A 23095-nucleotide genomic window follows, 5' to 3' on the forward strand; every position below is an offset into this window, starting at 1 on the left:
CAAGTTTTTCTCCATTAAGTATGAATTTGCTGTAGATTTTTTTAAACAGAGTTGAGGAAATGCCTCTATTCCTAATTTGCTGAGATTTTTTTTTTATCATGAATAGGTGTTAGATTTTTTTACAAGCTTTCTGCACCAATTAATATGATCATGTGATTTTTTTTCTTTAGTCTGTTGACAAGGATAACATTTATTGATTTTTTTGAATGTCAAACCAGTTTGCATTCCTGGGATAAATCCTACTTGGTCATGGCATATAATTATTTTTATACATCATTTATTTGATTCGCTAATATTTTCATGAAGATTTTTGCACCTGTGTTCATAAGAGATATTAGTCTATTGTTTTATTTTCCTTAAAGTTTTTGTCTGATTTTGGTATTAGGTTAATGCTGGCCTCATGGAATGAATTAGAAAATATTCTATTTTTCTGGAAGAGATTGTAAAAAATTGGCATAATTTCTTCCTTGAATCTTTTGTAGAATTTACTATTGAAATTATCTAGGCCTGGTACTTTCTGTTTGGAAGGTTATTAACTATTGATTCAATTTCTTTAACCAATAGAGATTATTCAGATTGTCTATTTCTTCTTTTCTGAGTTTTGGAAGATTGCACCTTCTAAGGAATTGGTCCATTTTATCTAGGTTATTAAATTTGTGGGCATAGAATAGTTCATAATGCTCCTTTATCCTTTTAGTGTTCACAGTATTTGTATTGATGCCCCTCATTCATTTCTGTATTAGTAATTTGTATTTTCTCTTTTTGTTCATTGGCCTAGCTAGGGACTTACTGATCTTATTGATCTTTTCAAAGAATCAGCTTTTATGTTTTTGCTGATTTTTCTCCATTGATTTCCTGTTTTCAATTTCTTTGATTTCTGCTGTAATTATTATTTTTTCTTCTGATTACTTTAGATTTGTTTTTCTTTTGTCTAGTTTCCAATGGTGGAAGCTCAGATGATTGATTTTAGAGCTCCCTTCTTTTCTAATATATGTATTCAATGCTATAAATTTCCCTCTAAGCACTGCTTTCACTGCATCCCACAAATAGTTGTGTTTTCATTTTATTTTATTTTTTTAAAAAATTTTATTTAGGGGTGCCTGAGTGTCTCAGTCGTTAAGTGTATGCCTTCGGCCCAGGGCATGATCCCAGGGTCCTGGGATTGAGCCCCGCATATGGCTGCCTGCTCAGCTGGGAGCCTGCTTCTTTCTCTCCCACTCCCCCTGCTTGTGTTCCCTCTCTCCCTGCTGTCTTTCTCTGTCAAATAAATAAATAAAATCTTAAAAAAAAAAAAAAAGATTTTATTTATTTATTTCAGAGAGAGAGAGCACGAGCAGGGTGAGGGGCAGATGGAGAAACAAACTCCCCGCTGAGCAGGGAGCCCAATGTGGGCTCGATCCTGGGACTCCAGGATCATGACCTGAGCCAAAGGCAGTTGCTTAACCGACTGAGCCACCTAGGCGCCCCATGTGTTTTCATTTTAATTTAGTTCAAAATATTTTAAATTTTCTCTTGAGATTTCTTCTCTGACTCATGTTTTACTAAGAAGTGTGTTGATTAATCTCCATGTATTTTGCGATTTTCCAGTTATCTTTCTGTTACCGATGTCTACTTTAATTCCATTGTGGTCTAAAAGCACATATCTATTATTTTAAATTTGTTAAGCTGTATTTTATGGCCCACAACATGGTCTATATTGGTGAATGTTCCATGTGCTTGAGAAGAATGTGTAATTTGCTATTTTTGGATGAAGTAGTCTATAGATGTCAATTATTTCCAGTTGATTGATGGTGGTGTTGAGTTCAACTATGTCCTTACTGATTTTCTGGCTGCTGGATCTGTCATTTCCGATAGAAGGGTGTTAATGTCTCCAACTAAAATAGTGGACTCATCTATTTCTCCTTGTAGTTCTATTGTTTTTTGCATCATATATTTTAATGCTCTTGTTAGGTGCTTACACCTTAAAGGACTATTGAGCCTTCTTGGAAAATTAATGCCTTTTCCTTATATAATATTCGTCTTTATCTATGATCACTTTACTTGCTCCGAAGACTGCTGTGTCTGAAATTAATATAGCTACTCACACTTTCTATTAGTGTTAGCATGGTATATTTTTCTCTGTCCCTTTACTTTTAATCTATATGTGTTTTTATATTTAAACTAGGTTTCTTGTAGACAATATACAGTTGGTTCTTATTTTTTGATACACTCTGACAGTCTCTTTTAATTAGTGTGTTTGGACCATTCACATTTTTTAAAAAGATGTTATTTATTTATTTGACAGAGATAGAGACAGCCAGCGAGAGAGGGAACACAAGCAGGGGGTGGGAGAGGAAGAAGCAGGCTCATAGTGGAGGAGCCTGATGTGGGGCTCGATCCCATAACTCCGGGATCACGCCCTGAGCCGAAGGCAGATGCTTAACCGCTGTGCCACCCAGGCGCCCCTAGACCATTCACATTTTAAATGATTATTGAGGTAGTTGGAGAAATGTTTACCATATTTGCTATAGTTTTTTATTTGTTGCCCTTGTTCATTGTCCCTATTTTTGTCTTCCATACTTCTGCCTTTCATAGTTTTAATAGAGCATTTTATATGACTCCATTTTCTCTCCTTTCTTAGCATATCAGTTATACTTCTTAAAAACTTTTCTTCATCATTTCCCTAGAATCTGCAACATATAACTAACCCAAGTCCACTTTCAAATAACAATATGCCATTTCTCAGGTAGTGTAAGTACTTTATAATAACAAAATATTCCTAATTCCTCCATACTATCCCTTGCATCATTGTTTAAATTCATTTTCCTTATACATAAGCATATGTATCTATGTAGGTATAGATATATCACACATAAACATACATAATTTAATATGTTGTTGCTATTATTATTTTGAACAACTGTTACCTGTTAGAGCAATGAAGAATAGGAAAAATAACAGCTTTTATTTTACCTTCACTTACCCATTTTCTATGCTCAGATCCAAGTTTCTGGCTCATATCAATTTCCTCTCTGAAAAATTTTAACATCTTTTGTAAAGCAGATTTTCTGGCAACAAATTTCCTCAATTTTTGTTTGTCTGATAAAATGTTATTTCTTTTTAACTTTTGAAAGATAATTTCACAAATTACAGAATTCTAGGTTGGTGGGTTTTGTTTTTGTTTTTGTTTTTGTTTTGTTTTGCACTTTAAACAAATTCATTCCACTCCTCTTGCTTACATGATTTCTGAGGATAAAACTAATATAATTATTGCCCTTGTTTCTTTATAGGTAAGGTGATTTTTTCTTCTGAGTTTTTTTGAGATTTGTCGTTGATTTTCTGAATTTTGAATATGATGTGCCTAGGTGTAGGTGTTTTTTGTTTGTTTTTGCTTTGTTTTGTTTTGGCATTTATCCTGCTTGGTGTTCTCTAAGCTTCCTGGATCTATGGCTTGATTTCTGATGAATTTGGGGAAATTCTCCATCATTATTTCCTCAAACATTGCTTTTGTTCCCATTTTTCTTCTATATTTGATATTCCCATTACACATATGTTAAACTTTTGTAATTACCCCACAGTTCTTAAATATTCTGTTCTTTTTAAAATTTTTTTTATTGTTGTACTTGATGTACAATGTTATACTAGTTTCAGGTATACAACACAGTGATTTGACAATTCTATATATTATGCAATGCTTGTCATGGTAAGCGTGGTTACCATCTGTCGCTGTACAATGTTATTAAAATATTATTGACTATATTACTTTTTGTTCCTGTGACTTAATTATAACTGGACATTTGTACTTCTTTTTTTTTTTAGTTGTTTTTCTCCCTGCTTTTCCATTTTGAAAGTTTCTATTGTCGTATCCTCAAACTCAGAGATTAATCTATTGTGTCCACTCTACCAACTAACTTAAAAAAGGGCTTCTTCATTTCTGTTAGTGTTTTTTGAACTCCAGCATGTCTTCTAGATTCTTTATTAAAACTGTCATCTCTCTGCTTACAATAACCATGTATTCTTGCATGTTGTCTACTTTTTCCAGTAAATCCCTTTTCATAGTTTTAAAAAAATTCCTGATCTGATAATTCCAACATTCTGACATTTCTGACTTTGGTGGTTCTTATGTTTGTGTAGTGTTGTCAAATTGTGTTTTGCCTTCTAGTATGCCTTGTTGTTTTTTTTGTTGAAAGGTAGGCGTAATGTACTGGGTAAAAGCAGCTGTGGCAAACTGTGGTAAGGTGTTGAGGGAGGAGAAGCATTCTATAGTCCTATGATTAGGTCTCAGTTTTTTGATGAGCCTGTGCCGCTGGGCTGTGAACTTCAACAGTGCTTCTCAGTACCCCTATTCTCCCACCTTAGGTGGAAAAGGATAGCTATAAGGAGCTAGAGTGGGTCTTATCCAGGTCTGATAAAACCCCAGTAGAGGTTAGGCTCTGGTAAAATAGTTTCATCTGAGGGCAGGCCTTATTAAGAAGAACAGAATGCTCTGGTGTATTTCAAAATGGTTCCTTTTCCCCTACCCCTATTGGAAGCACAAGGAGGTTTTTCTCCGATATAAACCATAAGGACCTGGTCGAGCAACTGGAGGTAAATTTCAGAAAAGTTTGGGGGTCCTCTATGACTGAGTCCTACTGGAGTTTTTAATTCTCAGACTTGTCCACACTGAGCCTCCCACAATTCCTCAATAGCAGTTCAGGTTTTCCTACTGTGGTACTGGTTCCCCCACATGGAGGTTTCTGCTGTAGTAAGTTGTGATTTTTCTGTATTCACCTGCCTCTCCAATTTGGGGGGGCATTGGTTTGTGCTACGAGTTCACTTCTCTGATAAATCTAAGAAGAGTTGTTGATTTTTTTCAGTTTGTTCAGCTTTTTATTGTTAGGATGGAGCAGTGACTTCTAAGCTCTGTGCATGCCAAATGGGAACGTGGAAGTCTAAAAATCTATTTTTCAAGTTGAGTCTGATAATTGGGTTTGGAGCTCATTGACTTTTAAACATTAAAAAGGCAATATGATCTTGTTTCAGAGAAAATCTTTGCATTTATAAATTTATAAAACAACATAAAATATAAAATTGGTAAAACTGGAGGCTGTTCTGTTTGGAATGTGTGTGTTGGTGAGGCAGGGACCCATTGTTTTGTCCTCCTCTCAGACCCTCATCTGGTGGCAGCCCCAAATGCCTTGCTGAGTCCTTCATTTAACATTCATAGGGCTCTCTGTAGCATAGACTAAGCCAATGATCTCTGAAAGCTCTAGGAGAGGGTTACCTATGTGCACGAGTGTCCTACCAAGGCAAGGAAGGACGGCACCCAAAGGGGCACTGACTTCAGGTATCTGGCCTGTAATTGCCACTGGAAAGTGAAGGGGGCAGGAAGGTGACGCAGTTGGGATCGAAGTTAGAAATCTATTTGCTGCGCAAAAAGACCTTTTTGCAATTTGCCCCCTTTAAAAGTTCCTGCCGGTGCAGGGTATTATTTAGTTAACCCAGCCTAAGGGGATGTTTTAAAGGTGGAGGATTGCCCTGGTGATGAACAAATATGAGGAATAAACTTCCAGTGGGGCTGGGTTGCAGGCTGACTGTGATTTCCTGATGATCTATAACAATGGTTATTCACTAACAGCTGGCGCATGTCTCCCTCAGACAAAGCCACTGGGAAGCGCAGGCGCTCAGATTGGTGAACCAGAACCGTTTCCCTGGTAACCGTTAACTAGCACGTGTTTTATTGTTTCCAACTGCTTTTCCTGGGGTATTTGCAGGTGGTGGGAGATGCTTTCTTAAAGAGGGGTCATAACCTCATGAACTTTCAGATGTTGCAACAAATTGGGGAACAAAACTTTTTTTTTTCTCTTTCAAATATATTAAGTAAATCTTATTACATAGCATTTTCAAGACAGATGCAGCCCAACAGTTTTTCTATTTTGCCATTTCCAGATGTTACCAATTTTAAAGTCAGAGTTCCTTTTTATGATCAGGATCTATAGGAAGGCAATATTAGTGATGTGTATGGCAGCAGTCTATTATTTTGGCTTTTTGGGGGTGTGTTCTGGTTCTATATTTTGCTATAATGTGGGAAATCAACCATAAATCTGAGACTATTTTTAGCCGGACTTCTAATGGTTCCTTTATTTTGCCTCTTCGTTAATTTAGCTCATTGTTTTTGCCTTTACTGGAAGTTTTCTTTTTTGCTTTTAATGCACCGGAAAATTTGTAATGTTGCTATAAAATACAAGACCAAATAGACTAAGACTTGGTCGTGTTAGAATTTCCTTCTATATTTATTTGACATATTTTTGAAAGGATCAGTTAATTTCCAGATGGATAGCTCCCTCTTCTGTCTGGTTTCTAGAACTCGGATCTTCTGAAAGGTGGAAGATGCATTATGTATCACAGAATTAGTCTCTTGGCTGAAGGTGAACAGTATTATCTGTTGAATGGCAAGTTCGTGACTGGAATATGGAGGGTGTTTCCATTGTAATTATTTGGTTTAAAATAAAGTCATAAACCCTGTAAGTAGGCTGAAAGTAAATGAAAACATTCTTTTAAGTTAATATTGAACAGATATCCCTGAAAAAAAAAATTCAGCCCTAATTGATCATTTGAACTCTATTTGTAATACCTGGACTTTGGTCAAATAAGCATTTGTCACTTGATTTGCAAAGGATCCAAACAATACCACAACTCAAGTCCTCTGGAGCCTAATTTGCAAAGCCTTTTCTTGGAAATGTTCTTTGTAGGTTTTCAAACCTGCACCTATTTATAAATTACATCAGTGGCATCCAAATGGTCTCCTCCAGGATCTTAGAATGTTTAAAAGGTTTTTTTGTTTTGTTTTTTAAAGTACTTAAAAAATATCTTCAGGGGCGCCTGGGTGGCACAGCGGTTAAGCGTCTGCCTTCAGCTCAGGGCGTGATCCCAGCGTTCTGGGATCGAGTCCCACGTCAGGCTCTTCCATTGTGAGCCTGCTTCTTCCTCTCCCACTCCCCCTGCTTGTGTTCCCTCTCTCACTGGCTGTCTCTATCTCTGTCGAATAAATAAATAAAATCTTTAAAAAAAAATCTTCATTTCCTTGGGTCCAGTTTAATCACTATAAGCAAGAGTTAGGGTTATGCTCTGAAAATGAACACAGAAACACCTACAACCTAAACTCATAACCATAGAACCAAAAGAGCTAATAAACTATTTATGATGATGAGGGCATTTACATAGAATATTTTTTGGTAAAGATAAAATAAAGTGATAAATTTTGACTGTGGAGGAAAATGTAGATTCATTCAGACAGCCTTCTCATTCCCTCCAGTGGCAGATTTTGGGGGCTTATATGATCCTAATCATGTAAATATATATATGAAATGAGCACTGTTCACAATTCTCTGCTTTGCTTTTGCTGGGGGCAGGCACACCTAAATGAGAGACCTCATTTCCCCACACACAGTCCTATTGGTATTGTGTCATTGTCATCTTAGTTTCATTCAGGGGGTATACAGGATGATTTGAGCATAGTGGAATGAGAATCAGCAAACCATTGATTATCGATATTGGAAGACTGAAGCAAACATTTAAACATTTTAAATTACATCCCCATCTCTCAGATAATGCTCCAAGTCCTGAAGTACTACAGGGTAAATCTCATTTAGAATGAGGGATTGTTGGAAATGAGTACACCCAATTCAACCTCCTCTTCCCCAGCACTGAGCCCTGCAATGAAGTGGTGACACGAATGGTTTTTCTGGTTCATAGCAGAGTGCTCTTTTGCCCAAACCACACCTACTGCAGTGATCAGGGAGTTCTTTACTACTTGGCTGTGGCTCCACAAAGAGGACTGCTGTGATTTCTTCCCCCCTCCCAGTGCACATACTCTCCCCCTACCATTTCCTAGTTTTGCATCCCAATGACTTACTAGCTGAGTGACTTTGGACTAGTTAACCAACCTCTCTGTGCTTCAGTTTTCACTTCTATGAAATGAGGCTAATAATGGTACATGGTTCATAGAATAAATACCAGTGATAGACATGGTACTGTGCCAGCATATAGTAAGCACTTGATAAATATTGGCGATTTTTATTACTATATTTTTCTGCCATTCTTTATCCAGTGTGTATTGTGGTCTTCATTTAGTCTGTAGCATGCAATAATCACTTTCTAAAACAACTGAAGATTATACCACCATGTTCAATTATTTGAACAATAGTAAAGGTGGAAGCACCCCCAAGTGTCCATACGTGGATGAATGGATAAATAAAAGGTAATATTTACATATCCTGGAATACTGTTCAGCCTTAAAAAGGAAGGAAACTTTGACACATGCTATAACATGGATGAACCTTGAGGATATTTTGTTAAGTGAAATAAAGCAGTCATAAAAAGGCAAATACTGTATGATTCCCCATATGATAGGTAGCTAGAGTAGTCAAATTAAAAAAGATAGAATGGTGGTTGGCAGACGCTGGGGAGGAGGTTATAATGGGGAGTTGTTTAATGAGTACAGTTTCAGTTCTGCAAGACGAAAAGAGTTCTGAAGATTTATTGGGCAACAATAGGAATGTAACACTGCTGAACTATAGATTTAAAAAGGGTTCAGAAGGTATATTTTATGTTATATATATTTTACCACAATTTAAAACTTTTAAAGATAAACACAACTGAAGGGTTGAGTGCAATTACAGCAAATTAGTTACATTAGTCAACCCTGCATATTCTGACTTCTTGGTCCCAGAGTTCTGGGCCAGTGCTGTGGGTCAGGACTGAGAAGGTTTGGGGGGTTAAATGTGTGATAGCAGGTCATATCTGTTTTAGTTCTATTTTCTTCCTCTATGATTGCTGACTTCTTACCAAGGATGGACTTAATTTCCAGGGCCTTATAGTTTATGGACTTGGATGAAATTACAGAAGCACACGGTCCCCCCGCCACCCCAGACATAAAACCCCAGAGACTTTTCAAAAAATGCAGACACATGAAAAGCAAACTTGGTTGAGCAAGTTTACCATTAAAAAAGTAGGGTGGTACAGGCTGTTAGTAGCTTAGAAATCACCTTATTGAACAAAGCAAGCCAAGAGAGAGAAAAAGAAGAAAATTTCATCTGGGTTTAGGATTTCTTTTCAGAATTCCTGTTTAATTATCATTGTTGTCTACAGAGATGATGAAAACATCATACAGTTCCAGAATAAAAAGCAAGCACAACCGGAAATGAGTTCATGCTAAATTGGCATTTGATCATTTCTTGTCATAATCTGATGTAAAAGTTGTATCCCTTTTATTTCGATTAATGAATTCCTTTTATTCAATTTTAATACCCTTTTAATTTCAATTCAGTAACCTTTACTGAATAGCTACTATACAGTGTCTCAGGAGACTTCTGGTTGCAGTTTAAAAAAAAAAGCTCAGACCTATTTTAAAAAAAATTTTGAAGTAACCGAATATACGGGAAATAATATACGGGAAGTCATCCTTCCAAATAACATTTCCATTATGATCATGGGACTTATATAAACTAAATATTTGCAGAGGAAAATTTTTCAACTATATTGTAGAAAGACTGTCTTCTTTCAGACACGCTAGTAAGTCACCACACAAGTGGATGGGTCTGCTCAAGCCAGATCAAAAAAGGGACAAGATGGGTACATTTACAGCTCATCAAACGAGCAATGAAAATGCATAGTAACAGGACATCACTAAAGCGTGTCTAACTATGTCACTTTTGAAATGCCACCTTTTAATTTTACTTTGTTATTATGGAACAATAATGGGAAGTTTTACTTTAAATGTTAAAAGTTGTAAACTGACATACAATTATTAGCTTATTCAAGCACACTACCACAATCTTAATTTCAGCATCATCTTAATAAAAAGCCTGGGTTTATGAATCTACTAACTGGCCCTTATTGGAATCCAAAGAGGTCAGTAACAATCTGGAAATCACAAAATACGCATGAAGAAAAACATAAGACTTACCAAGAAAAACAGCTGTAACCGCGTCAGACAAAAGGCCAGTTTGATGACATTATTCATTCTTTCAGCATCCACTACTTATTCCGACCATCTGAAGGCTCTAGACATAGGTGGGGAGGGGGGTTAATATTAAGAGCTGTGAAAGGTGAGAAACGGACTTTGACAAACACATCTAAACACATCACTATTTCATAATAGAAACATTTTCCTTTTCATTCTCAATATTTCTAGTTGAATAAGTACCCACCACTGCAAGGATCTGTAATAGAAACATTCTTCCCTTTTGAGAGAGCGAGACATTAAGTGCATTTTCAAAGGTTCACATTTAGCTTTTAACCAAAGGCAAACCTTTGGTGGCTTTCCAATCCTTTTCAAGTCAAGAAGCCTTAGAGAGAAACGGAAGTGAAAAAGATCAGATCTCGGCCTACCTCTTTCAGCCCTTGAGAATTCCTTTTCCAGGTAGTTTCTCAAATAGTGACGCTATATCGGAACCCTCAGTTCTTCTCCTTGGAAGTTATTAAATCAGCAGAGAGACGGACAATAATGGCACATGAAATCTAAGTTTTGTATAGGAAACGGACAGGCAGTCTACACTTTGTTATTTACTTGATAGACAGAGCCATTTTGACAGCCCTAACCTTGGAAACCACAGGTCCTGCTGAGCTCAGCAGGAGTCAAGCGCTGAGTACCATCTGTCAAAGCTTTATTTCCCCCTCCTTCTTATCCACGCCTTTACTATAAGATGCTGAAAAGAGCACTGAATGGAAAGTCTGCTACCTACAGTTAAACTTGCATGCCTCGTAACACTAATATTGGGGTAAGAAATTCACTCTGCAGTCTACCAAATTTGGGTGAACTGAATTAGGTATGCTATGTCCTTTCTCAATGGTTATCCTCCGACGAAAGCGTGGGTTGAGAAACTGTTTAACTGCAGTCCAAACAACGCATGCTACAAAATTAGGAAATTGCACCTAGTTATGGTTTTTGCCAACTCTGTGGCTGAAATCATGCATGGCTTGGAAAGTTCTCAGTTCTAAGGATTTGTGTGGTTTTTTTCCCTTAATGTAGTTTAATTAAACCTGTATAACACAACAAATTTGCTTCTTTCCCAAAAATAGAGACGTTAGTGAGCTAACCTTTTGCTTCATTAATAAAATCTCAGAACACATAAATAAAATCTCCCCCTCTGTGTAGCATAATCAACTCTAAAAAATTAACAAGCTAATCATAATAAAAGCAATTAAATCATGCTGCACTTGTATAGAAGACGATTTATCAATTGATAATAAAGAAGTCAGAAATGGCATTGCTTTTAAGTGCTACCAAAATGCTACATGATTTTTGAAATACAAATTTATTTTATATTAAAAATTTTGTATGGGGTGCCTGGGTGGCAGAGTCGTTGAGCGTCTGCCTTCGGCTCGGGGCGTGATCCCGGCGTTCTGGGATCGAGCCCCACATCGGGCTCCTCCTCTGTGAGCCTGCATCTTTCTCTCCCACTCCCCGTGCTTGTGTTCCCTCTCTCGCTGGCTGTCTCTATCTCTGTCAAATAAATAAATAAAATTTTTAAAAAATAAATAAATAAAAATTTTGTATATTTAATGAGTAATTTTAGGTGTCTATTTGAAATCTTTAAATTTAGAGTACCATTTCTAGCATACACAGTTCATTCAGAAATTTAGGAAATTTGCATAAACACAGAATCATAAAATAGAAGTTTTGAATTTAAAAGTTGAAGAAAGTGAGGTCATTTTTAGAATTATTCCAAATTGAATTTTTCAGTTAAATTTGGTGCTTAATTCTGACTTATTCTTTATCTAGTCTTTCTTCCCATTTTCCTAAATGCTAAAAAAAATTCAAGAGCGTATGTTAAGATAATAATACTATATACACTATATGTATTAGATTTGCTATATTTAGTAAGTATATTCATTGTTTAGTGGATAATTACATTGTTAAGAAGACATTGTAAAATAAGTATTTTAATTAATTGATTATATTTACACAAGGATGTACTTTTTACATTTTATATTTTACTCAAGATGCCATAGGTCTGTTGTGCAGAGATTTGAGAGATCTTACATAGAAATGCTTTAAATGCTTTATGTAAAATATTTTTAATAAATTTCACACCCAGAGGGTGATTTTTTAAAGTGACCAAGAAATGATTTACTTTGTAATGTCGAAACTAGTTAATGAATAACAAATTGTTTCTAATTATTACCAGATTGAATTTTTGTGCATCAGTTTTGCAAGACACTAAGCTGTACATGCTTTTGTGAATATGTGCAGAAATGCATTTGAACAAAGTCTGAATAGGTAATACTTGAGTTGGGACTTGGCCCCTTTTCTGAGCTTCCCTCACCTGCCCTTCCTCCTTGAAGGGGCTGGTCTCATTCAGAGGCTGGGAAGCTGACTTTGCAGGCAGACAGGGTCCCTGCTCTGTAAATACCTCTTCCACCAGCGTGTTAATGTCTGAAATCCCTCCTCCTGGGGGCAGGAAACAACTTTTACCACACTGAGAGAGAAAATTCAAAGGCAAATACCCCCAGGGGAAGACAGCACGTGGATTTAAATTAATCTTGCTGACAGTTATTCTGAGAGCGAAAAGAAGCAGAGCAGAGCCAGAGGGGAGGCCCCCCAGACGGAGAAGAGGTGAAGGCAGGAGAGGCAAAGTGGGGCTTCTTCGGGGTTTCACGTAAGGAGGGCCACTTCAAGTGTCCACAGAGTCGCCTTGCTTGGCATCACGCATGTGAGGTTTTCTTGAGTCTCACCGTTATGTTAATTGTCATAGTATCAGAATCTGAGACTTCAAGGGATGTTAAGGATCGTTTAGTGAAACTCTACATTTATGGAGATGAGGAAATTGAGACAGAGACAACCCTACCCTGTAGTTTATCCAGACCTTGGTTAAAAAGCTGTTTCAATGTGATTTGACTATATTTAAATCCTTCCAGAGAATTTAATTTAATAATTTGCTTTCCACACTGTCAATAACAATTACACCCTGTATTTTATATTTTACGTATATATTTATACTGTAGCTGTTTCTAAAAAGGGTGGAGGCAGGTCCTTCTGTGTACACTGTAATTTGGAGTTTATGAAGTGCTTTTTTCATTGACTTTTTTACTTTCTTAGTTGATCTGGCATAATAGGTTTTCTTTTTCCCCCCTTTTTTTTTTATTTGGTGGGAAAGCAGACTCTAAATGTCAGGTTTGTTATTTCTGTAGTCCAGGTCTACTGGGTTTGTTTGAGCCTGTGCTAACTGCACAGTTCCATGGCAATCTTGGGGAGTCAGATTGATATTCGTTCAGCAAAGATTCATCAAAGACCTGCCATGTGCTAAGAGTTGGAGATACTAAGAAAAGCCTCTGCATTCAGAGAGGCTACATTATAGCAGGTAGTGTGGCAATGATGGGACATACAGAAACATGAACTAGACTCCGGCAAATATAAAATTACCACTGCACTAAGTAGCATGAGGGAAAGAGACATGAAGGGGTGAGTGGGTGCCACAGGGTGAGCTTTTCCTGTGGGACAGGTCTGCAAGCCTCCCTGAGGAAGTGGTGGTGGAGATGAGGGACCCCGGGGAAGGGCAGAAAGGAGAGAGATGCCCAGGCAGAGGGTGCACGAGCCACCTGCGAGAAAGCTGGTGTGAGGGCAGCTTGGAACGCGAAGTGGAGAGAGACAAGGAGGGCCAGACCCTACAGAATTGTGCGGACTGTGCTAGGGATGATGTGGTTCTATCCTAGGGGCAACTGAAAGCAAATGGTTTGAAGTAGAGTAGAAGTGTGGTGACCTGATGAGATTGGGGTTTTGAGATGGCCGCTTTGGCAGCAACGTGGGAAAGTCTGGGCAAGGGCGGAGCCATGGCTGGGAGGGGCTGACTTGCTTGTTGGACGGCAGTACCAACCACATGTCCCCACTGCACAGACGGGGAAGCTGAGGCCCAAGAAATGACACAATCAAGCTCTGAGCCCATGTCTCCTGATTTCTAGGACAGATACTACTGGCACCTTTATTCCACCTTAAAATGTAACACAGATTTCTGTTGTTTAGTGTCTGTGTACTGAAAATGATACTGCCTCAGGGATGTTTGAGGATGCCACCTGAATCCACACCCTTCGAGAGACAGGCAGTCTAGTGTAGTGACAGTGTGTAAGGGTCACCACAATCAGGGAGCTGTTTCTGCCCCCATTGTGACAGGAAAATGGAGAGTCCCCCCCCGCCACTCCCACCCAGTATAGTTTCTGTCTCTCTGTGGCCTTTTTTATAGAACCATATAGCTTAACAAGACAATATGTTCATTCTCATAAGAAAACTGCAAGGTACATAGCTTGTATGTGCACTGGAGTTTGAAAGAGGCTGAGCACTGTGTGTTCTGGTTTCCTCATCCATAAAGTGGGGTTGATAATATTACTGTTCTCAGAGGACTGAATGAGCCATGCTGATGAAGCTTTCAGCACAGCACCAAGCACAGATGGAGCGTTTGGTCATTGTTCATTCTTGTTATCATCCGTGGAGTTCAGGGCCAGATTTAAGGATAATTTGTAATAACTGTATTAGGTCTCATCTTTACTACATTTGTTTTCATTTTCTCTTCGTAATACTTATTTTAAAGAAATAAAAGCAATTGAATAAATACTGAAAGTTTAGAAAACAGTCACTTATATCCTGTTTATCCTGATAAAACACAATAGGTTTCATGAATGTGTTCCATTGTTTTCTAGAAGTGTACCTGTCTTGACATAGTATTATGTCAAGAATTATAACGTGCCACAGTTGTATAACCTGTTTTTCCTCTTCACATTATATCAGAATTTTTCAGGCTGCTGCCAAGTCTTGGTGAATATCATGTTAAATGAGCAAATGTTCCATAATTTAATTAGCCATATCCTGAACAGAGAGTATCTTGGTTGCTTTCAGGTTTTTTTTCTATTATAAATAATACTGTAATGATCATTTTAGTACATGTAACATTTTCTTCTTTGAGAATTTTTTTTAGGATATGTTTTCAGAAATTAAATGACAAATTAGAACTTGAATATTTTTTTAATATTTGCTACTTACTACTAAATCATGGCCCTACTCTTTTATTTTTAGTTTAATAACTTTATTTTATAAATGTCCTTTCTTTTGTTTGGCTTCCAACCTATTTTTTAAAGAAGTGGTTCATTCAAAGTCATTAGGGTGAATAATGGTAGAAACCATACTTGAAGTCTTCTTTCCATTATACCTATGATGCCAATAGGAAAAAAATTCTCATGACCCAGATGTGAAAGAGCCATTTCTTAGGACTAGCTGAAGCAGCAGAAAGGGCAAAAATCTAAGATTTGGGAATTTTGAGTTCTGCTACCACCAGTCATCTACTGTTTGACTTTGGTCTTCTCAACTATAACATAGATTCATTGATTCCTGCCCATACATGCTGGGAAGGCTGAGGCTTACATAATGCACTGGAGTGCTCTTGGAGCAGTGTAAATCACTGCATTGGTATAGGGCAGATATTGCTCTCTGAATCCTGAGCCTTGAGTTGCTCTAAGAAGCCATAGTATAGTGCTGCTTAGACTTGGATCTGTACAAGAATCATTTGGGGATCTGGTTAAATGCAGTTTCAAAATGTCTGAGGTAGGGCTGAGATTTTACTTTTTTTTTTTTTTTTTTTTTTAGGTAGGCTCCACTCCTCACCCCCCAGTCTGGAGCCCAGCAAGGAACTTGAACTCAGACCTGAGATCAAGACCTGAGTTGATATCAAGAGTCAGATGCTTAACCAACTGAGCCACCCAGGTGCCCCTAAGATTTTCCATTTCTAACAAACTTCCAGGCAATGTCTCATGCTGTTTCTGCTGGTCCATGGACCACACTTTAAGAAGCTGGCTGAAACAGCCACTCTGAGTGGTTGTTCACTCACACAGGTAACTATGCCCACGTGCAGAGCACCCTGCCCACAGAGCAATATTAGTAAGAGGAAAAGAATAAGAGTTAATAGTAGTTGGCCAGATGCCCCTGAAGTGAGGTCTAACATGCTGGAGTGTGCGGTGTGTGAATATTGCTGACCTGTTTGTGGAGGAAGCATTCTCTGATCTGTTTCCTCTTGAATGCGGGAGACCTCCTTAACCTGGGAATGTCCCTTTTCCTGAGATGTCATAGGAAGTGGAAAGCAGTAACCTGGAATAATGGAGCAATATGGAAAGGTCCTAGCTTTCATTATTATTTCCCTTATCTGAGCACCAACCTAAGAATGAATTTTTCGATCCTTGTTTCATACTGCTGGCGAGCCCACCAAAGTCCCCTTAAAAGCTGACGGAGAAAATTTGCCAGCAGCAACTTAGAAGCCATAATGCATTGTTATAAATCTCTCCAGACATCTGCTGCATGAAAAGAAGCAAGATCTTGCAATGGCAGAGGGCAAGAGGGCATCTCCGAAGTGGGACGTCCCAAGGCTGCTCTGAGGATGCCCTTTCTCCGCAAGCAGGCTGCCCTGGGAGGCTCCAGCACCTGTTCTTACATGTTCCTGCTGGCTTCTGTTGTTTGCAGTTGCTGTCAAAAGCATCCCAGGAGAGGGCTGGGAGGAGCCTTGTCAGGGAACAAGAAAAGCCTGGAGTGTGGCAGTTGGCCTCACAAATGCGAGGATGTTCACAGTCCCAGTAGGGACTCTCATTTCCCTTTTCACATCACCACATGCCTCTTGTCAAAGGGAAATCCTTTGAGTTTAGGTACTGTGGCAGAGAACATTTCTTTGAAACTCAGGTGATATTGATAGCCTAGTTCCATTTTTCTAAACCTGAGATGCCAGGGGCAGGACCTGGAGGTATACAGCCTTCGGCCTTGTGGAGTTACTGCCCATAGAGCGGCTGGCACCTTTTCAAGAAGGAAGAAAATATTCCGAGGTTGGAGCACAAGAAAAGTAGCCCACCTGCAAATTTGGCTTGAGCCTTGAAAGATTAACGTAACTTTTGAGGAAACATTCAGAGGGAGGATATAATAAGTGTACTTTTATTTTGAATTTTTTCCCTGAAGACCTCCTTGGGAGGACCGCACAGTTCCTTCACTCTGATAGTGCAGGTGGCTCTGTCCTTGAATGTCATTGTAAGTTTGCATTCTAGGACATGTGAACAGCTTTTGATATAATGGAGATACACTTTGGCCATTTTTTTGTATTTATCTTATTGTAAGCAGTAGGGAAGTTGGATTCTTGGTCTCAAATTAAAGGTTTTTCTTCTTGTTCCTCGATTAGCAGAGTCTCAGTTTAAAATTTAAAGTACAGAAAATAGAACAACTTTTAAGGGGATTCTTAGCCAGCAGGTTTTATACAATTAAAAATTAGGGGCACCTGGGTGGCACAGCGGTTGGGCATCTGCCTTTGGCTCAGGGCGTGATCCCGGTGTTATGGGATCGAGCCCCACATCAGGCTCCTCCGCTATGAGCCTGCTTCTTCCTCTCCCACTTCCCCCTGCTTGTGTTCCCTCTCTCGCTGGCTGTCTCTATCTCTGTCAAATAAATAAATAAAATCTTAAAAAAAAAATTAACTCCATAAAAGATACATTTTGGCAAAAGATAGTGTTTACAGCTTGAAAATGCTGCCTTTCCTTTGCATGAACATCTCTCACCCTCACCCTCGGACAAAATGAAGTTACAATCTATATTTCAGAATACAACTTATTTATCAAAAAACATAATCCCTATCAGGGTCCTGAATTTTCTTTACTCAAAATATTAATATGATTGCCTTAGTTAAGTTTTGATTGTAACAGACGTTGTTTGAGCTATGCAGGTTTTCGGAACCTTTAAAAATCTAAATATTGGGAAACTAGTAATGCAAGCTTATTCACTTTATTTAATGGAATACAATTTACATTTAGGAACTATATTCAGAGTAAATCTGCTTTAAGCAAGAAGCAAAAGCTCTGTCTTTGAAATGTTCTTCTCTTTTGTCCAAGTATAATTGTTGGGTTTTGGTTAAACTGATACTTATTAATTCCTTTGGTCCACTTGATCTTTTATATACATTTTAAAATAGAATAATCTGGAGTGCCTGGGTGGCTCAGTCTGTTAAGTGTCTGCTTTCAGCTCAGGTCGTGATCCCAGGGTCCTGGGATCAAATCCCACATGGGGTGGGGGCACAGGCTCCTGGGAGCTCAGAGGGGAGCCTACTTCTCCCTCTGCCTGCTGCTCCCCTGGCTTATGTGTGCTCTCTCTCTCTCCCTCTCTGACAAATAAATAAAATCTTCTAAAAAGTAAATAAAGTAGAATAATCTATAGGTCACCATTTTGTTAGAAAACTATGAAATGTTGTCTTTTATGTTAAAATCAGGTCATGTGGCTATTAAAGAAATCACTGTTGTTTTCCTTTAGGGTTTTAAAATTCGGTGTTATTAAAATGGTGATATTTTAATGTAAATTATAAATGCATGATTTTAGGATGGTTATCAATTGCTCATGAATGTAATATGAATTTAAAAAGTGTTTTTGAAACTGGTATCATTCATGAATAAGGAAATCAGATTTTCAAAATGGCTGGTTTTAGCTGTTGTAGAATCTTGCAGAAGTCAATGTAAACGATCCATATAATGCAAAATTCAGAAAAGAAAATCTGGCTGCCTTCCTCACAAGAAGCAGTTGAAATACTTAAGATTAAAACTGTCAGCCTAAAGGCATATGTATTTTCACTCTTCTACAGACACAGGAACGTCTTCTGCCAGAGGCGATTCTAGCAAGTACTTTGCAAGGCCTCTTCCAGAGGACAGTTGCCCTGTTTCAGCTCCCCCTCACCATCCTTTGGGGGTGGGAGTCATGGCTAAAAGCTTGGTTCTTACCTGACAGCAAATGGCGGAACTTTCCACACTTAGGGTAATCTGATCCCTTATCAAAGGAGATGTGGAATACTTCCAACTCTTGCCTGTTCTCCTAAAGAGGGCATAAACTGCCAGTCTTTCTTTCAAACTTTCAAAGCTCCTCTTGCTCCTTGTAAAAGTCAACAGTGGGATATTGACTCAAAACGGGCCTCATCATTTTGGGGAAGGAACTAGGGCTGTTGGGTTTTGAAGCATCTGCGTCTACTATCCTTTCGTCCAGAGGTGGGAGCACCAGAAAGACTTCTGGGTGGAAGCCTGACTGATTCTGGAGGAGAGGTGCCTTCAGATGCGAAAGCCCCAGTGAAGGGATGTCTTGTCTATATGGGCAGCCATACGACCTTCACATTTTTAGATTGTTTTGGAGGAGCTCTGAAAAGAAAGAAATTTTTCATTGTAGGAAAAAGTGCCTATACCCTAGTGTGAACTATTTAAACCAAATTTAGTTTTTTGGTGAAGTAAAAATAATTTTGGCATTGTAGTGCCTAAACTTGTATATTTTTGAAATGCTTTGAAAGCACACATACTCATTTGTAAGCTCATGTGGTGAGAGACTTAGAGAAACATTTCAATATGTTCTGTCAGGGTAAAATCTGTTTCATGGCATTTATTCAGCCTACAGAATAGATTCTTCCCACACAGTATCCTTCCTGGCAATGTGTATGTTGTCATTTATCTGAATATGCTTTGTGGGGTTAAGCACTTCTGGTATATTTTTCATGCCAGACAACCTAAGGAAACAACAGAGGCATGGCATGATTAAGCGTATAGGTCACAAGATAAATTTACACGGAGAACCAAGTTTCCAGCTTTAACCAAATGACTTATCTGTAATGTGATGCAAGTACAATGACTGACCTTTCAAATGTTTGTTGGGCTTCAAGTGTCCGGAACAATCGATATGTACATTATTGTTTATATTTTATGTTCCCGATCCCATTAATGTATGCCTACGGAGTGCCGGGACACCATTAGTTTCTGATACTTCTGAAGCTACTGGGTGGCATTCATCAAACAGAAAGGCAGCACTTATTGACTTGTGACAGTTTTTGAATTTCTCGAGCTCAATGTTTCATGAGCTGCTTATCTAGTTTTGGTAAGCAAGGCTTTTATTGTTCTGAAGCCTCCTCAATTAAATAGTAATGAACCAATTTGTTTAAGGAGAATCTTTAACTTGCAGACTCATTAATTTCTCCATTTGAGTGTCAGAAGATGTGTTCTTGGGCAGGGGAGAACAGAGAAGCTTGGTGCAATGGTCGCTGGGTGGGGGAGCTGGGAGTGTGGGACAGTCTCTAACTGGCTGTGTGAACTTGGACAAGCCTCTTAATGTCCCTGAGCCTCTGGTTCCCCAATTGCGAAGAGGGTTAGGGGGTCCAGATAATCACTAAGATCCCTTCCAGGTAATGGACGTTTAACAGGTAATGGAATATCAGTAGGCAGATATGTGAGTAGCAGTGCTCCCTTACCAGTAAGTGCAAAACTGAGATCCTTTGACCACCCTGCGTCCCCTCTGAATAAGGAAATAAGGGAAAGCTGCATTCCTTATTTGCCTGGAACATAATAGACTCATTGTGGGTGTCTGGGAGAGAGGTATTTGTGAAGTAAATATGCCTATAACAAAATACGTATAAACATAAATATACTTATATGTAAATAAATACAAAAATGTATATTTAAATATAAATATACATAAAAACAAATGTAAATAATACCTCACAAATAGAAATTTGCAATTAAATGTATATAATTATACATAGGCCTATAATTATATATATGTAAATATATATATGATATAAAGGCCCCTCTTTTTTTTCCTACTTCATTTTCTCTCATTCTACATACCGTATCTTCACCCCACCCCAAAAATGCTCAAAGTGAAAAGCGCCACCTGTTATTGAAGCAGAACAGGACCTCTTATTCATTGAGGAGATAGAGGATAGGTACACACTGCTGTATTAATTCTCTCTTTCTAGGGTTTTATTATTGGAGAGTCTAATGACTTAGAATTAACCATCCATGGCCCAATTAAAAAAAAATCATGAATTGATGAATTGGTTTCTAAATTCTCTGTGTTATCGACAAGTTGCTGCATCACTGAAGCTATAAGACATGTCATCCAGATCGGTAGGGGAAGAAAGGGATAAAGAAAGGGGGGGTAATCAGAAGGGGGAATGAAACATGAGAGACTATGGACTGAGAAACAAACTGAAGACTTCAGAGGGGAGGAGGGGTGGGGGAATGGGATAGACTGGTGATGGGTAGTAAGGAGGGCACGTATTGCATGGTGCACTGGGTGTTATACGCAACTAACGAAGCATCGAACTTTGCGTCAGAATCCGGGGATGTACTGTATGGTGACTAACATAATATAATAAAAAATCATTAAAAAAAAAAAAGACATATCATCCATTAATAACCTTGATGGAATTAAAAAAGATAAATTAGATCTTTTAGGTAGGAATGAGTTCTCACAAAGGCTTCCCTTCCAAGTGGACATGGTCTCAATTTTCTCTGAATTTCATCCCACTTATTTGTTTGAGTTTATTCTGGTTTCACTTAGATTGTATTGATTGTTTAGTAAATATTAACTGATGATAGAGCCTTCCTAATATGAACAGATAATAGATAATCAGTGTGTAATGCAGTTTAAGTGATAAAATACTTTTGCCAGGAACATAAAACCTGCCATAAGGACTGGAAATGCCTTATTTAAAAATTAAAATTTACAATGAACATTTTAGAAAGTAAACCTATCTCTTCAATGAACAAAAAGTGAAATTTACTTTTAAGACAACAATCCTAGATAGGAACATATACATAAAACATGCTATTTCTAAGGCACATTTAAAGTATAACCATATACCTATAGGAATAAACAAATATCCTTTGAGCTCTTACAGTTTGTGTTAGGACAAAGGTAAAAGGCAATAAGGATAAATTCAAACTAACATTTGAAATTTGAGCTCAATAGTTGATTTATTACAGAGGGAAGATGTTCTTACCTTGGCTTTTGCAAAAGTCCTTATTCTTACTATTATTTACTTCTCCAACCTAAAACGGTCTTTTGTTTCATAGCCAGAATCTTATTTTTCTAACATTGCCTATTAACGGCTCCAGTATCTGCCGCAACACAGATGTGTTGGGGAAAAAAATGACTTAGGCAAGTTTTTAATACCTCAAATTGGGCCCGCCCTTTATCCCACAATCCCTTTTGGTGTCTCATTATTGATCAGACATATGCTGCTTTTTGAAGCCTGGGAATTACCAGGGCAGTGTTTTATTTGACTGTTTATCTCTTTAGCAAAATTGTTGCCATCTCTGACCTTTCAAAAATGTTTATGACAAGGTGTTTGATGTTAATTGCACACAGGAAGGAGTGAAAAGCCTCCTGGTTAGATCTTGTATTTACCAGAAGATAAGATTTTTCTTGCAAAATCAGCCTTAAAGGAGGCAGATTTGGGTTGTCATTTTTACTTTTACATAGCAATATTGCTTGAGAAAATTACTATTTTCTAATTAGCAGACCTATTAACAGGATAAGTAAAAATATGGCTTTATATAAAGTATGCAATAGTTCTACGGGCCCAGATCTGTTTTCATACCTAGTGGAAATGCAGGAATAGAAGTATAAACTCATAGGCTGGAAAGGACCTTAAAGATCATCTATTTAAATCCATTTTATTTTGCAGATTGCAAACAAATGTAGAGAAGTTAAGGCACTTGTCTTCTGTCCCATAACCAGTAAGGACCACTTCAAAGTGTATTGACCCCCAACCTAGTGTTTTATTACTGTCTGTAAGATGCAGAGCTCTACATAGATGCGGGTAATTGCTCTGCTTTGGTTGCCTTCCTGGAGACAACAGATTGCTAAAAGTCCATGTGGATGGGCCAATTTTTTTTTTTTAACTTACAAAACGGGGAGGCATTCTATATTCCTATAAACCCCTACCTGATTTGGTTCTGCTCACCACTTTGCCTTCATTTCTTGCCCCTCTCCCCATCATGCACGATGTCCCACCATACTGCCCTTTCTTCTGTTCCCAGGACCCTCTCATGTTCTTTTCCACCTTGGCTTTTTTTCTTCAGTCTGGAATGATCTTCCCCCAAATCTTTCCTCGGCTGGTTTCTAATCATCATTTAGGTTTCAGGTCAAATGCCACTTCTCCAGATAGGCCTTTCTTTACCACCCATTGTAAGTATCATGAAAATAGTAATACAAGTAGTGAAGCAGCAGCTGATACTGAGCTCTTAATTAACGCCCACTCCATTGTCGTATGCACTTGCTGAAAAGTGTTTATTAACTCATTTAACCCTCAGAACA

The 23095-nt window shown here is 38.1% G+C and overlaps 1 long non-coding RNA gene across 1 annotated transcript; it reads right to left on the reverse strand.

Moving 5' to 3' along the window:
- Window positions 1-2440: 2440 nt before the first annotated feature.
- On the reverse strand, window positions 2441-21908 carry LOC117801972. Its single transcript, XR_004624896.1, has 3 exons — window positions 21777-21908; window positions 9926-10022; window positions 2441-6491 (listed from the first exon to the last, which is right to left on the reverse strand). It is a non-coding gene; the product is annotated as an uncharacterized LOC117801972 (long non-coding RNA).
- Between the last annotated feature and the right edge of the window lie 1187 nt (window positions 21909-23095).

The sequence above is a fragment of the Ailuropoda melanoleuca genome, chromosome 4 (assembly GCF_002007445.2).
Source record: "Ailuropoda melanoleuca isolate Jingjing chromosome 4, ASM200744v2, whole genome shotgun sequence".
NCBI lineage: Eukaryota > Metazoa > Chordata > Mammalia > Carnivora > Ursidae > Ailuropoda > Ailuropoda melanoleuca.